This window comes from Culex pipiens, chromosome 2 (genome assembly GCF_016801865.2).
Source record: "Culex pipiens pallens isolate TS chromosome 2, TS_CPP_V2, whole genome shotgun sequence".
Classification (NCBI taxonomy): Eukaryota; Metazoa; Arthropoda; class Insecta; order Diptera; family Culicidae; genus Culex; species Culex pipiens.
Window position 1 is genome coordinate 164983306 of NC_068938.1, and position 18587 is coordinate 165001892.

Below are 18587 nucleotides of genomic sequence, written 5' to 3' on the forward strand. Positions count from 1 at the left end.
CTCCGGAATACCAAATTTTGGTATTACTTGGGCAAATAACAGGGACCAAAATGTGTCCTTGGTTGCCCAGTAATAGATGGTAAAATGCCATGAATTCATACCAAAATCTTGTATGTGAAAGGGCACACCAATTCCAAACCATGTTATTCCAAGGGTAAAATAATACCTCAAAATAGAACCATTTCAATACCAAGTTGAGGTCTTCTGGATTTTTGAACATTGAATACCAAAACTTGGTATTGCTATGGTTTTAATTTTAGGTATTCCCACGCCCTTGGAAAATCAGATTTTGGTATTCCTGTGGTCTTCCACATACATGATTTTGGTATGATTTCATGGTATTTTACCATCTGGACAACCAAGAGCACATTTTGGTCGCTGGTATTTGCACAAGAAATACCAAAATTTGGTATATTTATACCATTTTTAGTGCAGCAGTTGCAGTTAGTGAAAAAACGGAAATGATCCATATGCAACAGCCAAATCTACTCACCTGATGATTCCATGTTGTTCTTAGTGATATTCTTCACCACATCGAATGCAATTGTCATTGATAAACGGCCTGTGCTTGAAGTTCTTGAAGATTCTGAAAAATAACAAGATTGAAAAATAAGTTTCATTAAAATGAAACTGGATTGAAATTCACCAAAATTCAATAATTTGTCGAATAACTCGTTTTTATTAAATCTTAGTCAGTATATGGAATTTAATATTCAGAGGAATTTGATGAAACCTTTCAAAACCACAATAATTCCAAAATGTGCCATCCTGACTTAGAAAATTTTCTACAATTTCAAGGCATTTCTTCAGGGGGTTTATCAACAATGTTTGAAATCAAGTTTTCAATGAAAGTATTCGCTTTGAGACATCATTTTAGCGCAAAATTAATTATTTTGTCAAAATTGGTCAAAATTTCCCCATAGTTTCAGAGGAATTCGATAAAACACTTTAATACCAAAATAATACCAATATGTGCCATCCTGACTTAGAAAATTTTCCATAATTTCATGTCATTTCTTTAGGGGGTATATCAAAAATGTTGCAGGGTTGTTACGGAAAAGTCGAAAAAAAATCCGCGCCATATCCGCGCCGACCCCAAAACCCAATCCGCGAAATCCGCGCCATATAAAAAAAAAATCTTGACAAACATAATGAATAAAATTTTAAACGAAAAAAGAATAATACAGAAAGCATTACTGATCCGTTGATCAGTTGTGGATTCATATCCCACCTGCACCAAGTGGAACCTTTTCTGCCATTTCTGAAACAATATTAGCATTTTTTGTAGCACTTAAAATATCGGAAATTCAGGAAAAAAAATTTAAATTCAAAAATTAAAAAAAAAATTTAACCATAAAATAAATTACCAAATTATAAAATCGAGGGATTTTGTACTTGATAATTCTCACCAAAATTTTACTCTGGAAAATCGAAACACGAAATTTATTTTATTTTCTTCTCTAAATTTCTCTAAACTAAAATATGACTCCGAAAATGATTCGAACTAAGAAAATGGCAAAAAATAACAATAATTTAATAATTTAAGAGGCAGTATTTGTAGATTCTGCTCGGTTTGTTCTAGAGGTCGTATCGAGTTGTTCCGATTTGAATGAAACTTTCAGCGTTTGTTTGTCTATGCATGAGATGAACTCATGCCAAATATGAGCCCTCTCCGACAAAGGGAAGTGGGGTAAAACGGGCATTGAAGTTTGAGGTCCAAAACACATGAAAAATCTTAAAATTGCTCGCATTTCCGTAAAACTTCATCAATTCCAACTCTCTTAGATGCATTCGAAAGGTCTTTTGAAGCCCTTCAAAATGTGCTATAGACATCCAGGATTGGTTTGTCTTTTTCTCATAGCTTTTGCAAATTACTGTTAAAAATTGCTTTTTTTAAAACCTTAATAACTTTTGGCAACAGCCTCTAACACCCATACTCCCATAGGTCAAAAGTTTCAGTTTTTCTCATAGTTTTTCGATTTTTCTAGAACAAACATTTTACAACGTTTGTTTTTGCTCTGTAGGCCTCCATAGCGGCACTTTTTGGTCTCAATTTTGACATATTCGGAATCCTCAGAAAATTTTACATTAGATTGAGGTGTTGGAATTTTGAATTTGATTGGAAAAAATGCCATTTAGAATTAATTAAAATATTATTTAGAATTTTGTCGGATTAGCGGTAAACAAGTTTTCGCCTACTTGATACAGCATTTGACGTATTGATCATAGGGTAAATAAGATCTATTTCTTTTTTCAAAAATGTTTTATTTAATTATTTTTTAAATCAAAATTACAACTCCAATACTTCTAACTTACGTGAAATTGACCGAGGATTCCGAATATGACAAAATTGAGACCAAAAAGTGCCGTCTTCTTGGCCTACAGGGCAAAAACTAACGTTGTAAATTGTTTGTTCTAGAAAAATCGAAAAACTATGAGAAAAACTGCGATTGGCCAAAAAGTTAATACCGTAGGCTTATAGTCCATGAAATTCCTTAACTTTTGACCTATGGGAGTATGGGTGTTGGAGGCTGTTGCCAAAAGTTATTAAGGTTTTAAAAAAATCAATTTTTAACAGTAATTTGCAAAAGCTATGAGAAAAAGTCAAACCAATCCTGGATGTCTATAGCACATTTTGAAGGGCTTCAAAAGACCTTTCGAATGTATCTAAGAGAGTTGGAATTGATGAAGTTTTACGGAAATGCGAGCAATTTTAAGATTTTACATGTGTTTTGGACCTCAAACTTCAATGCCCGTTTTACCCCACTTCCCTTTGTCGTAGAGGGCTCTTATTTGGCATGAGTTCATCTCATGCATAGACAAACAAACGCTGAAAGTTTCATCCAAATCGGAGCACCTCGATACGACCTGTTTCACATCGGTGAAAAACTCGCTCTTAATAATATAATAATTAAAAAATTTAATAATTTAATAATTCAATAATTCAATAATTTAATAATTTAATAATTTAATAATTTAATAATTTAATAATTTAATAATTTAATAATTTAATAATTTAATAATTTAATAATTTAATAATTTAAAAATTTAATAATTTAATAATTTAATAATTTAATAATTTAATAATTTAATAATTTAATAATTTAATAATTTAATAATTTAATAATTTAATAATTTAATAATTTAATAATTTAATAATTTAATAATTTAATAATTTAATAATTTAATAATTTAATAATTTAATAATTTAATAATTTAATAATTTAATAATTTAATAATTTAATAATTTAATAATTAAATAATTAAATAATTTAATAATTTAATAATTTAATAATTTAATAATTTAATAATTTAATAATTTAATAATTTAATAATTTAATAATTTAATAATTTAATAATTTAATAATTTAATAATTTAATAATTTAAAAAATTAATAAATAAATAATTTAATAATTTAATAATTTAATAACTAATTTTTCAATGTGAGAATTCATATTTCTTTTTGCGTTTTTGAGTCTGCAATTTTTGGCAATTTAAATTTATGAATTCTATTTTTTTTTTGTTTAATTGAATATGTAAATTCTGAAATTTTCAATTTTCGACGGCGATTTTAGCAGATTGCTAAGTGGATTTCGTCATGTTTTGATAATTGAGAGTAGAACCAATTCTACCTAAATCAGAGTGGCAACAGAATCTTTCAATTTTTAATAAACCACTAATTTTAAAATTAAAATGTAAGATTGAAAAAACTTAAAAAATCTAAAAAGATCTAAAGCTTTTTGAAATTCTGTAATTTTTCGAATTTTGTAATTTTGAAATTGTAATTAATATGCTCGCTTAATATTTATTGTTTGCTGAATTAAAAAATGCATTGGAAACTTTTAAACCCAGTACCGATCTAAAAAAAATCTAAGGGTTAAATCCAATCCGAAACATACCCTAAGAATCATTTTATGTACATCCTTAGGTTTAAATCTTTGGAAAAAGTTTAAAATATGAGTCAAAAGATAAAAATTAAATGTATCATGTGAATTATTATAGAAAAATATTTAAACCAGGTCAGTAAATGTTAACAAAAATTATGAGTTGTAATGTTATGTAAAATTTATATAAGAAATCTCAATACATTTTTAAAAATAAACGCTCCTTTAAGATTATTTTGAAGATTCGTATTAAGTAAAAACAATGAATAATTTTCAGAAGAAAATTTTCTTCATTTACAACTTCTTAGAAATTGATGTTTTTGCACTCAAAGAAAAAGATTGAATTTATTTAATTGCTTATAGTATTTTCCTTTGTAACTTGAAAGAAATTCTATCGTTCTCAATTATTTGATTAATGGAAATTGCTATCCGCGCGAAATCCGCGCCTGAACAAAATTAGCTAGCAAATCCGCGCCAGTTCCGCGCGATACGCGCCATCCGCGCCATCCGCGCGATCCGCGCCGTCCGTAACAACCCTGTGTTTGATATTAAGTTTGAAATTCCAGTTTTCAATGAAAGCATTCGCTGTAAGACATCATTTTAGCGCAAAATTAATTATATTGTCAAAATTGGTCAGAAATTTCCCATAATTTCAGAGGAATTTGATAAAATATTGTAATATCAAAAGAATACCAAAATTTGGTGTTCGACCATTGACAAATGCTGCAATTTTGCAATATCAAAACAATACCTTAGATTGGCATGATACTACATTTTGCTCTTGCATAATCCTTAGGACCAATTTTAATGGGTCTAGTAATATCAAAATTTGGTATTGATACCAGAGAAAGGTATTATTACGCATTTTTCTTGTTATTTACCCATGCTCGGGATGTTATTAAGTATTGATATTGAAACATGTAAGCATAGTTTTGGAACATCTGGGATGTTCTAGTCCATCCGAAACATCCGGAAATTTTGAGCAAGAGGATTACCAAAGAAACAAGCCGAAACTTCAAGATATTGACTGCGGATCCTACCCAGACTACTTTAGTGAGTGTGGTAGGCTACAGTGCATTGTTGTAAGAACTTATTGGGATGATCTGGGTCATCCAAGGACTCCCTAGAGTTAAGATCTGTGAATCTACCGCCGTAACAAGCAAGAGGTCGACGGTTTTTGAACCCGGAACATACCCGCAAAGCTTCAGTGAGTATGGTTGACTATTTTGATGATATGTTGGGATGTTCTGGGACATCCAAGGACACCCTGGAGTAAAGATCTACGAGTTTACCGCCGTAGCAAGCAAAAGGTCAACGGTTTTTGACCTTGGGACAAACCCGCATAGCTTCAGTGAGTATGGTTGACTACTTCGCTAATGTATTGGACTGTCTTGGTTCATCCAAAAACTCCATTGAGTTATAACACGAGGGTTTACGGCTGTAACAAGGACTGGAACGGGATGTTCACATAACAGCAAAGAAGTCTATCGTACTCACTGAAGCTCTGCGGATATTTCCCAAGGTCAAAAACGTCGACTTCTGGCGTTTTACGTTGGCTGACCTACAGATCTTAACTCCAGGAAGTCCTTGAATGTCCCAGAACATCCAAACATATCAGCAAACTAGTCTACCATACTCACTGAAGCTATGCGGATATGTTCCAGAATCAAAAACGGTCGACCTCTGGCTTTTTACGGCGGTAGACCCACAGATCTTAACTCGAGGGAGTTCTAGGATGACCCCCAATAAGTTGTTACAACAATGATCTGTAGCCTACCACACTCACTGAAGCAGTCTGGGTAGGATCCGTTGTCAAAATCTTGAAGTTTCGACTTGTTTCTTTGTTCACAACATTTCCGGAAGTTCCGGATGGACTAGAACATCCCAGGTGGTCCAAAACCATGATAAAATGTTTTAACAACATTTCTTAACAAAATACAATTGATAAATTTTGAAAATTCCCCGATAAATTATACTATATTGTAGTTGCAAATTATGATTGTTATATGATTGTTCAAAATCAAAATCAAAAGAGAAATCTTATTTAAAGAACTTTTGATTTCAGTTTTAAATGTAAAATCGAATTAGCAATCGAAAAGTACTTTAGAAGAGTTAGCCCGTTGCAAATATTTTTCAAAGTTTATGGCATTTTCCGGTCCCAATTAGGCCCCCAAACAATTTCCCAAAATTTGGGAGCGATTGGGTTTGACCTGGCTTTCCGCAAAGCGATTCAAATTTGTATGAAAATTTGTATGGGAAAACCCTCTTTTTTACATTTTTTTTTCACTCAATTTAAAAACTAAAACCGTAGAAGTATAGCCCTGAATGTCCTCTAAAACTTTGCCGAAGAAAGTATGGTTCTATATTGCTTCCGAAAAAAGATACAGAGTTTTTAAAAGAGGCATTTAAAAATAGGTGCTGAAATAGTAGTTTATGCAACAAGTTGCAAAAAGATGATTTTTTCAGCACGAGTCGTACATTTATCCAACGAGGTTCACCGAGTTGGATAAATACGAAGAGTGCTGAAAAAATCAAGTTTTGCAACAAGTTCCATGCAACATTTTTTGCAATTCTGAAAAACACCCATTGAGTGAAATTTTTAGTCAAATTTTCATGTATTTTGTCAATACTAGAGTAAATTTTCAAAAGGTCCTATGTGCAAAAACCTCAATCTAAGTAAATTGATGTCAAAGTTTTGCTGGACAGTTTTAAATCCCATTTAAACAAGGTTGGGTATTTTTCAATTCTAAAAACGCACAAATGGACCTAGAATGATGCTTTTTAAGTGTACTTAACGGGAACTATCAAAAATTTAGTTTAAACTTATTTCTGAATAACTTTGTTTCATACGACCTTTTAGTGCACATAGGACACGCTTCATAGAACTTTTTTTGCAGATAGGATCAACCACATTGGAGCAAATATGTGCAGCATTGCACATAGGATCTTTCTGAACTTAATTTAAATCTTTATTTAAAAAGAACAACTTTTTCATGATAATTATGATTACCCAATCCTCGCGCAACGTGTAGGCAACAGCTGATCGAGACCATGAAATGTTTCAATGCTTTCCAGCGCGAGAGAGAGAAACCGTTACGAGAACAAATCGACCAATCACAGAACTCGTCGGCATCTGCCGGATAGGTGCTTACAAAACATCCTATCCGACAATGTAAACAAAGTTTAACTGAGTGCGCATAGAACTTTTCTGGTTTTTTTTTAATTTTCAATTGTTTTTTTGCTTTTTTGCGTTTTGATTCAATCCTGTCGTAAGCGGTTCAGGTGAGTTTTTTCAAGTATGCAGTACAGTGGCAGCTTATAATTTGTGTGTTTTTTTGCGTTTAATTTGTATTACAGATCTGGTCAGAAAACAAGCAAGCGTAAATCTTCACCGGAAGAAACCGGCCTACCTGGAAGCGGGCCAGCGCGGATTCCTTGTGACGTGCAACATGATCGAGCAAAACTAAACCCGGGACACGTACCGATCACAAACGAGTACGCCAACGATCTGTACGGGAAGGTGTGTGATTCTCCGCCTCCGACCAACGAACAACCTGTCGAAAAGGCCGCGGCAGAGCAAAAAAAAGACGAGGAGGGGGAGGACATTTCATTGCTTGTGGGAAAACAAGCCGAATCTGCCAAAATGGAGAAGAAAAAGTACCGGTTTGAGTCGGTAGTCATCGGGGCGAAAAAACATCTGCTTCATTAAGACGGGCTGAAAATTCGACGGAATTGGCGCTCAAGATTCTGCAGGACGCGGCCGGAACCAAGAAATATTGTGCGGCTAGTTTCAATCACCAAGGCCAACCTGAAGGACATTATGGACGGCGCCGGCAAGCTGTCCTGTACTTGTGAAGGAACCGAAAACGTTCGCGGTCACTTTCAACCGATGATCAACAACGGACTGGAACGCGAGATCGTTACCAACGCGCTCGGGGATCGTAGAAGTGACCAAACGGTTGATGCTGATTAGCATTGTGCCGCAGTATTCGAACTGATAGAAATTTGCACCCGACAGGACGAGGACGCAAAGTCGCAGGAATCGACCGAGGAGCAGAATGGATAGGAGTCTGGCGAGAAGGTCGCTGGCGATGAGGAGATAAAGGTTGAAGAGAAGCAAAGTGCAACTAACGGCAAGGAAGGTACGCAGAAGGAAGCGGAAGCGGCTGTACTAGCAGAGGATGTCCAAAAGCCAGAAGATGTTGCCCGAGGGAAGAGGAGGAAGATTGATGATTTTTTGACCGTATTATTCATACCGTTTGGATTTGCAAAATAAAAAACTGAATTCGTTGACTCTAACTACTTTAAATATATTTTTCAATTTTCGTGTTGTCGCATATTGGACAAGTCGAGGAAATAATTTTTTTTTTTTTTTTTTTTATTTTACGTGGAAGCCGTGTGTGCCTACTTTTTCCGCGGATGACTAGATCAAAAGCAATGAGCTAGGGGTCAAATGGTAGCTCATGGTCATCAAGAGATCAGAATTCATCAGTTCGACGAACCGGGTTCAGTGTATCGGATCCGCCCGCAATTGGTCATCAGCTGTTACAACTTGTCGCTGAATGCTGCCAATTTACACATAGAACGTTCTGCAGTGTTCGTTGACGCAAAAGTTAGAATTTAGAAGGAGCGTTTTCAGCAGGGTGATCTGCTGTACGTTACTCAGCTGGTCTGGTTGGCGTTCCCCTGGAAGATAGAACACCAGCGCTTGAAACACGCGTGGCAAAAGCTAGACGACGGACATGACCGCGCATGTGTGTGTGGGTTCAACTTACACGCGATTGCTGCCTAAATGAAGTACTAAACATACAGGATTTTCTCAAACCAAATTTATTTATATTCTTGGTTTTGTTTTATTCAACACTCTCCCTCAACGCGCTATGTATCACTTAAACCATATGCTTGATCAGCTGATTGATCTTTTCCTTGCGGTTGCCAAAGTCTCCGTCTTCGACGTAGTGGTTGTACTTGCGTAGTTGGTTGTACTTGCGCCATTCACCGGTCGGGGTGTTGAGGCTTGTACGCGGCACGCAGCTTCAGTCGATTACGAAGAAGTCCGTAGTTGGGATTCGGTTTTGTCGGTGCTTGACGAACTTAAGCAAGGGATAGCCCTAGGTGATGTCGGGGCGGTGATACGCAGCAAGTTCTTGGTGACTTTGTTCAGCTTGATAATGATACCACAGATACGCATGACGAAGGCAACCTTCGGCTCGCCCGGAATGTAGATGTTTCCGGCCTTCTTAACCTCGCGTGCCTTGTCCACCACCTCATGCTCCATCCGGGCATACTTCTTGGTGTACTTGGCCGCGCGCAGCAGGTTCTACCTAACGCGAAGTAGCTTGACGGCCTGCAGCTGGCGGCGCAGATTTTCCGGGTGGGCCAACAACTTAGCCTTCGTTGCCTTCAGCTTGGATTCTGGCACCGCCGGGAGTTTTAGGGATTCCTTGGAACGTAGACGATTGCCCGCTTCCAACACTTCGGTCACCGTGAAAGGCGGAAATTTCGTTCGGAATGTGCTGTCTTTGGAGGTGTGAGTTTAGCAATTGTTCACAGTAGGAAAATATCGAGGAACTTACCAACTAGCGGTACGATCAGCGTAACATCAAGAATGAAAGTCGGTCTGACAGCGGACGCAAAACACACGTAGTCCAAACTGATGAATGATGTCACTAAACTCCGCCAGCAACACTGCTGAGTGCAGTGAAACATCAGCAGGTAATTTCGCACCTGTACAGCACCCGCGAACAAAAGCTGGAGACGGCAACTTCCGGATAAGTATCTTGTTCGAGTTATGCTTGTGTTGGGATTTAAAACTAGGCTACGGTTCCGTGCCGAACATAATGAGGCGATTTAAAAACCCCCGGTGGAGCACACCTCGACACTTCTGAGAAAAAATAAACAAACAGAAAATAATGATCACTCTCACTTTACAACCTGTTAAAACTCTCTCCAAATCACTCCACTCCTTCAAAAAAAAAAATGACTTATCTATTTTATGAAGACTTACCTCCATCAATGAAAAATCGCATTTAAAAACAACAAAAAACTAAACCGTGCAAAACGACCTATATGCACAAATGTTATGATTTTTTATGCTGCCTTGTTGGTGTTATGCTCCCAAGTTTTTGGGTGGCGTATCTGTCAAATTCGAGAGAGTGCAGATAGGTTGAATTGAACTTCTCTCTTTTGCTTTGACAGCATTGAAACATTTCATGCTCTCTCCCAGCTGATGACTACACGTTGTGCGTGGATTGTACAAACATGAAGATTGTAAAATATTTATGTTTTAGAATTTTATTAAAAAACGACTTATACATATTTTCAAATAAACTCAATAAACATGTACATAGGTCATTTTGATATGAGCGTATGTGCATCAGCATTAAAAAATTATATTAATGTTCCATAGGTTGATTTGCTACGGTTCTATGTGCACGTTTCACTCGATTGCACATAGGACTCCCGTGTGGTAAAACGACCTATATTTATTTGGTGTAGAATTTATTAAGAATGCTTTTAGGTTGTTTTGTATTTTATCAATAACTTTAAAAATAAAAGGCTTTGAAGAAATTGGATCAGCAGTGAGTGTAGTTTCCAGCTTGCAGAATGTAATGCAATAAATAACTCAGTTTGTTTACTTTTGTCGCATAGGACCTTTTGAAAATTTACTCTAGAATAAATCGTTTAAATCAAAAAAATGTTGAAAAGTGTTACTTTTCGAAACAAGTGCTGAAAAGTAGAACTTTTCAGCATTTATTTTGAAAAGTGTTGCTATTCGATTCTGTTATTTTTGATACAGAAAAGTAGGCTATTTCGTCGTTCAAGAATGACAGGAAAAGTAAGTAGTTTCACGACGGAATTGCAAAAATTATATTTCTTGCCAACACTGCCAGTACTTCGGTAGATATTTCGAAATCTTATTTTTTTACGTAATAAGGAAGCAAGCTAGCATAATGGTGTCTTAGGAAAAGTGGTTAAGCAACTTATTCCATTGTAACATTGTTGGAAGACAGGTTGTCACATCTACAGGTTGTCAACCCATTTCTCGTTTCTATTTAATTTCTTTTTGATCACTAAAGTGGGCGAAAAAGGGCCAAAGGGAATTTCCAAAATCTATCATGTGTATGTTGTGAGTTTCCGTCATATTTATGTAATTTTGTAAATGTAACGAATTAATTCCAATGGGCCATATCTGGCATCTGGTAATCAAAGAAGACGACAGAGCACTCTTATTTTTAATTTAGGGTAAATATATTAGATCGGTCAATTTGCTCTGGATTTAATACGGAACTTTGTAGAATATTTTCGAGACAAAAAACGGATGAAGATTTGCACAACTTGTTCAAAATTCCTAGAATTTATACTAAATAGATCTGGGACAATGGTTGACCGTTCTATGGTGTTTGATAACAAACTGGCACATCTAAATTTGTGGTTGTGGGAAAAACACAAAAACTCTTCAAGAAATTAAAAAATGGTGAATGAAAAAAACGGAAAGACCCAATGTGGTCACTGGGGCACGAACCATGGATAGTCGAAATCCGTTTCCGTTGGACCATTGCTACAAAACTGACTAGAAGTCAGTAGCTTGCGACATATCAAAGAACACGGTTTTGCATCATTTTCATTTAAGTCACTGAAATTATGATAAGAGATTTAAAATAATCTAGTTTGTTTATAATATATGTAATTTCAACATTACAACTCGCCTCTCTAACTCTATTTTCGCCCGTTCAATCTTCTTATCACAAACGCCGTAGGCGTGTTTGATTTACATTCCGTCAGCGTAAATTCCGTTCCACTCTAAATTCTTCACATAACAAACGAAAACCCATTTATAGCAACAACCCAAACTCGTGTGACTAAAACCTTAAACTGCTGCCATGTTGTGCAACCTCGGAACAACAACAACAACCGTGCAACAGTCAGTCCCTCAAACCCAAACGTGGCCCCTTTTCTCTGAATCATCCGCACCGATTCTTCGTCCCAAATCGACGTGCTTCGTTATTTACCTCTTTCCGCGTCCTCCAAGTTGGCAGCTGGTCCGAACTCCGAAGGTAATCCGTTTGCACAACACACACACACAGTTCCGCTCCGGAACCTGCTCCAAAACACTTCCGCTCGGCGCTCTCCACTCTCTCTCTCGCTCGCTCTGTGTTCCGGAGAATCTTTTGCTTTTTTCGTTTGCTCAGCGTTTTTCGTCGCTTTGCGTCACAAATCTGGCCAACTCCGAAATTTTCGCCCCACTGGGTTCCGTTCCGACGGTTCCGGTGTTCACGCTCACACACTGAAGCTGACCGAAATTGCCGATTCAACACAATTTTTCCCTTTTTTGTGCCTCTTTTCCGTCGCCGTCAAGAGGGAACCACTTTTTTCTTCTTCCTCCGCGGACAATTTCCTCTCCCTCTCACGGGTTACGACGGCCACCTTTTTCACCGATTCCTCAACGGGGACCACCTTTCCGCCACACAATCCGGAACATTCCCCTTTCGAGGGAACTTCCAAGCTGCTGCTGCTCCTCTTCTTCTTCTCCCTTGTGTGGCCAGGGGCCTTCTCTCTTTTTCTTCTTCTGCTAGCCTTCTTGCGCGCACACACACACACACACACAAACACGCACCGACACAGAGAGCTCGTGATGGCCAACTTTGGCTCGAAAATGCCCCGTTTTTAGCAAACACCTCTCAAAATGGCCACAGCCCGACGACACTCCGAAGGGTTTCCACCGGTGGAAAATCCGGATTTTCGCACGACACGCCGCTGGTCCCTTCTTCGCTGGTGTGCGGAAAAACGGAACTTTTTTTTTCCTCCACGGGGAGAGTAGCGAACGCACACACACACACGTTGAAACTCTTTTTGCTGCTGCTTTTCTTTACTTCACTCCACTTTGCTTTGCTTCTACGCTGGCCCGCACCAAAACCGCCGCACTCTCTCTGGGTGAAAAATCGACTGACCTGCCTGTGTGCGGCGGAGCCAAATTCAGCAGCGCAGCAGACACGAACGACGACGACAAGCCACCACCAGGCTGGGGCGGAGCGGACACAGTGGAATGAAGGAATGAGGAGTTTTTCTTGCAGTTTTGCGAGGGCACGAACACAGAAGAAGTTCTGGGAGGCGAGGCAAGGTGATTTAAAGGTGCGAGGTAGGTTTTCTTAAACATTATTTTTTTTTTAAATATTTTTTCTGAAAGATATCTAGAGTTTTTTTAAAGGAACATTAAACATATGAAACACAATCACGGTGCTCAAAATAACGTTATTATGAAAAAATATGCAATCCGAGATTTTGGGATCTATCAATTTCTTACACCAACTACACCACCAGTTAGGTTTTACAGCGTGAGGTAACGAGCGCACACGCACTCACATTTTTACAGAGACACACGTGCAAAAAATGTAAACAGTTGTCAAATTTCTAACCTCAAAACTGAGTCGGCGTAAAACCTAAGGGCTTTTGTTAATTTCTGGAGTTTTTTTTTTAAAAGGACCAATAGAGGTATCCACGCGCGAGAGTGTGTAAGTTTGTACAAAATTTACACGCAGACTTAGGCAAATCGAGTAGAATGATTCGTCTGTCAAAATCAGCTGTGTTCTTTGTTATACCACGAGCACGTGGTAAACAGCTGGATGATTGATCTACTCGATTTGCCTATGTCTGCGTAAAAAAAGTGTAAACAAAATCAGCTGCTTGGAATTCAGCCAATCACAATCGTTCAAAACCAAAACAATACTTCAAATACAAATACTAACACACAATCATGGTGTGCGTGAGAGAAACCGTGGAGATCTCTATAAACCAAATTTTCAGGTTTTGCTTTTTTGGTGTTTTTTAATACCCCTGACTCAAGGCGGTTTCAAAAACACCCGAAATGCAAAAACTGGAAATATGATATATTGGACCTTTTCAAAAAAAACTCCAGATTTGATTTATCTACGTGCGCTTATATAGAGATATCCAGGCGCGAGAGTGTGTTAGTTTGTAACAAAATTTACACGCAGACAAAGGCAAATCGAGTAGAATGATTCGTCTGTCAAAATCAGCTGTGTCCTTTGTTATACCACGAGCACGTGGTAAACAGCTGGATGATTGATCTACTCGATTTGCCTATGTCTGCGTAAAAAAAAGTGTAAACAAAATCAGCTGCTTGGAATTCAGCCAATCACAATCGTTCAAAACCAAAACAATACTTCAAATACAAATACTAACACACAATCATGGTGTGCGTGAGAGAAACCGTGGAGATCTCTATAAACCAAATTTTCAGGTTTTGCTTTTTTGGTGTTTTTTAATACCCCTGACTCAAGGCGGTTTCAAAAACACCCGAAATGCAAAAACTGGAAATATGATATATTGGACCTTTTCAAAAAAAACTCCAGATTTGATTTATCTACGTGCGCTTATATAGAGATATCCAGGCGCGAGAGTGTGTTAGTTTGTAACAAAATTTACACGCAGACAAAGGCAAATCGAGTAGAATGATTCGTCTGTCAAAATCAGCTGTGTCCTTTGTTATACCACGAGCACGTGGTAAACAGCTGGTTTCTACAGACGATTGATCTACTCGATTTACCTATGTCTGCGTAAAAAAAGTGTAAACAAAATCAGCTGCTTGGAATTCAGCCAATCACAATCGTTCAAAACCAAAACAATACTTCAAATACAAATACTAACACAGAATGATAGTGTGCGTGAGAGAAACCGTGGATATCACTATTGAGTGTAAAGTAACGTCATGATTCGAAATCCGGACACTTAGTAGCATATCATTTTTGTTATAGCTGGCAAGAAATCATGTTATAAGTTGAAAATGTAGAAATATCATAAGGATGTAGTATAAACAGTCAGTTTCAAGAAAATTCATGCAAAATATGTCTTTTCTAACAATTTTTCATCAGAATTTTAAAATTAAAATGACTTGTTGTTCTTCGAATTCCGGACACTGATAAAAGCTGATTTGAAATCCGGACACTTTTGCTTCGAATTCCGGACACTCGATTTTACTTATGAATCGCACAATTTTGGACTGAAATATTAGTGAATGGCATTCTTTAGGTCTCAAATAAACTGTTAACATCAAAACAATCGATAGTTCATATAAAAATTTGCTAGAATTTAAGGAAATCGAAACCATAAATTTCTGCTTTGCCTTCCCGGTGCTTCGAACGCATATGTTTCAAGTGAAATGTTTCGCATTCTTGGTAAACTTATAATTTCATTGTATTTAATTGTTTTGGCATTAACTACAGCGTTCAAACCAACTTTAAATGAAAGTTGATGTTGGAATATTCTAATCTAATCAGACCCTAGCGCAGCCAATCTTTCGAAGGGATCCTGGAGAGTTCCTTAGGTTAGATGACGCCTAGCACTCTTCTTGTCATTTATGAACATTTGTAGTGCGCCATTGCATTAGAATGCATTGAAACATCACAAGCGTTAATGCGGCCAGGCCTACTGCGTAAAGCCGTATCGCAGAGATGACTCGTAATTGGGTTGAGTTTGAGCACGGAGTGTTCGAACAACAACAAAATTCTGAATCGACAGGGGAGGAAGAAGCGTGGGGACACACCACCATACGCTCCGAGACTTTTTGGTTGTATTCGTTGGGAGCACCATGCTAAGAAGGTTTGATACTTCGGGACCCTCCTCTGGGATGGGACATTGTATTTCCACGAATGCCCTGGACACTATTTGCCGTGGTTATAGCGCCACAACTCGCTCAAAAGTTGATGTTGGAATATTCATCAAATAATACAGTTTTGGCATTCATAATGTAAACTTATATCCAAATAATTGATAAAACAAGATGAAGTGTCCGGGTTTCCAAGCGTCCGGGAATTCTAATCATGACGTTATACGAAAAAGATTGAGGTAAAATTTTGTCCAGCCAGCAAAATTAAATGGTGCGCTAGTGTGTGTACGCGAAACGTCATAAAGATCTATTCGCTGATGTAGTTTTCGAGATACAGCCCATATACGATATTATACACTCAAACCCCGATGGTTTGACACCAACTGTTGTCAAACGAACGGGATCACTTTTTAGTTTGACACCCCTTTTACACGGAGTTCACACTCACTACCAAACGTATGTTTTGATAGTGTGCGTGAGCGCCGTGTAAAAAGTGACAGTTCGTCACTTTTTAGTTTGACTTTGACCAACCAACGGGGTACAAACTAAAAAAGTGTCAAACGAAAAAGTGACCAACCACCGGGGGTTGAGTGTATCCGATTTGCCGGGAACCGTGGTGTAGGGGTAAGCGTGGTTGCCTCTCACCTAGTTGGCTTGGGTTCGATCCCAGACGGCCCCGGTGGCATTTTTCGAGACGAGATTTGTCTGACTACGCCTTCCGTCGGACGGGGAAGTAAATGTTGGCCCCGGTCTAACCTAAAAGGGTTAGGTCGTTAGCTCAGTCCAGGTGTAGGAGTTGTCTCCCTGGGTCCTGCCTCGGTGGAGTCGCTGGTAGGCAGTTGGACTAACAATCCAAAGGTCGTCAGTTCGAATCCCGGGGTGGAGGGAAGCTAAGGTGTAAAAAGAGGTTTGCAATTGCCTCAACAATCAAGCCTTCGGACACTTAGTTTCGTGTAGGAATCTCGCAATCGAGAACGCCAAGGCAATCCGATTTTGTCTAAGAAAATCTACAATTGCCTCTCAATTTCGACCTTATAAAGAATATGCAATTCGAGATAACTATACCAATTGCTTCTGATGACTGTTGAGTATATCTGAGCCAAGTTTCAGAAGGTTTGCTAGTATAGATTCTGAGTTACAGCCATTTCAAAATGTTATTTCCGACTTTTTCACAGGAAATTAATACACCCAAAACTGGGCAGCATTAGTCAGAGAGAATAATGGCCTCGAGACAAGAGAATAGTGGTACCATTTACGGTCACAGAGAATACAGCTCGAGATGGGCGAAAGAATTATTCTCTCGAGGTTCATTTGCAAAATATGTTCATCCGTTCAAAAAACCAAAATGTCGACTACGGGAATTGAACCAGAGACATTTGAAACACTAACCCTACGACCTAACTGCCTCGGCCATCACAGCTAGGTGAAAAAGGAGTGGTCAGCTGTCGATGCTTGACCCTTGTTGGATATTTATTGTATCAATTACCGTCATCAGGGGTGACATTGGGTCTGGGGGGTGAGATTGAGTCATACAAAAATGCTAAAATTTGTATGACCCAATCTCACCCCCCAGACCCAATGTCACCCCTGATGACGGTATCGAATGAACTCATTTTTAAGGTGGTGTGAGTTGGTAACATTATGCTCTCGATTTTGGCGCTGAGCCCTCAATTAATTTTGAAGGAACGATTCTCTCGACTCGGAATTATGGGTGTAACATTGACCTACAAAAATAGACAAAACTACTGCGCAGGCTCAACTCGAGGGGAAGCATGAACTGTTGGGTCCCCAGAAACACCTGCACTTTGATTTTTTCAAAAATATTTTGTCTGGGCCAAATAGTTTTACTCTAAAATTGGTATGGAAAATTAGAGCGGTTCGTCGCTGTTGCATAAAGGCAAAAAATTGGATTCAATATGTGGGAGTAGCGAACAGCACTATTTCTCCACACAAACTTTGGAGAAAAACCATTCGGCCCAGACTAAATATTTTTAAAAAAATAGGGTCCTAAAGCCCTATGTCAATTTTAATGTACAACGACACGATGTTATTTTTTTTAATTAAAAATTTATTATTAATCCTTTGCGGCCGTACAAAGGATCATTGTTAAGCCTGCACAGAAATTTTGTTGGTCGGTTTAATTGAAAATATGAACGAAAAAATCAAAGTTGCTTGAGCGTGGGTTCGATGCCCCGTCCTTTAGATTGGTAAGCAAAAATGCTGTACTAAAACCGGATTCATATTTAGATGCTCTGGAAGGTGCTCTGCAACTTTTCCGAAGAGAGTATGGTGCTAACTTGTTCCTGAAAGAAGACACAGCGTCCTCAAAAGTCGTCTAAAAGTGATTTTCGAGCAAAAAACACGTTTTAGACGAGTTATGAACACGTTGTATCTTTTTTAGGAGCAAGTTATCACCACACTCTCTTGTAGACCGTTTTAACTTATGACTGGTGAGAGATTTTCATGAACTCTTTTATACAAAAATAATAAAATCAAGATTGTTTGATGGATTGATTGAGAAGATCAAGCGAAAAAAAAACAAAATAACAGTCATCTGAGTAAAAAGCAAGGAATGGATGATGAAATTTAAAGAGTATTAGTTTAAAAAAAAACAGTTTGTTCTCTTCTTTAGTTTGTTTGATTCCTGCTAAAAAATCGACAAAAATATTTTTTTCACCAATTGTTGATCCTCAAAAGCATTGAAAAAGTTTTCAGTATTTCATATGTAATTTGGTTTTACAGCGTGACGTCATGAGCGCACACGCACACACATTTTTACTGAGTCACACGTGCAAAAAATGTAAACAGTGCAGCCAAGCTGTCAAATTTCTAACCTTAAAACCGAGTCGGCGTAAAACCTAATTAGTTGTTGTCTTTTGTTCGTTTGTTTGAGGCAAATTTTGTATTTTTGTCACACCCTTAATTTAGTATGTACCTTGTACTGAGAGTAGACATTTTGTTTTGAGCCATCTCACAAACACACGAGCGCGTGCTGAAGAAAAGTGCAGGAAAATGGGTGGCAGGAGAAGGGAGCAAAAGAGAAAAACTGCAAGAACGACTACCAGTGATGGCAGAT

At 37.8% G+C, this 18587-nt stretch overlaps 1 protein-coding gene, 1 long non-coding RNA gene and 1 pseudogene across 2 annotated transcripts in view; 1 reads left to right on the plus strand and 2 right to left on the minus strand.

Annotated features, from left to right (window-relative positions):
- LOC120424432 (uncharacterized) overlaps positions 1–12903 on the minus strand; it is a 148982-nt gene extending 136079 nt beyond the window's left edge. The window contains exon 1 of the mRNA XM_052707145.1: positions 11898–12903. The gene's annotated coding sequence lies outside the window, so the exon portion shown is untranslated. The remainder of the gene's footprint in view (positions 1–11897) is intronic.
- Positions 1–18587, plus strand: part of LOC128092723 (uncharacterized) — a 444042-nt gene that overhangs the window by 293944 nt on the left and 131511 nt on the right. The gene's annotated exons all lie outside the window — the stretch shown is intronic.
- On the minus strand, positions 8296–9837 carry LOC128092721 (60S ribosomal protein L7-like; annotated as a pseudogene).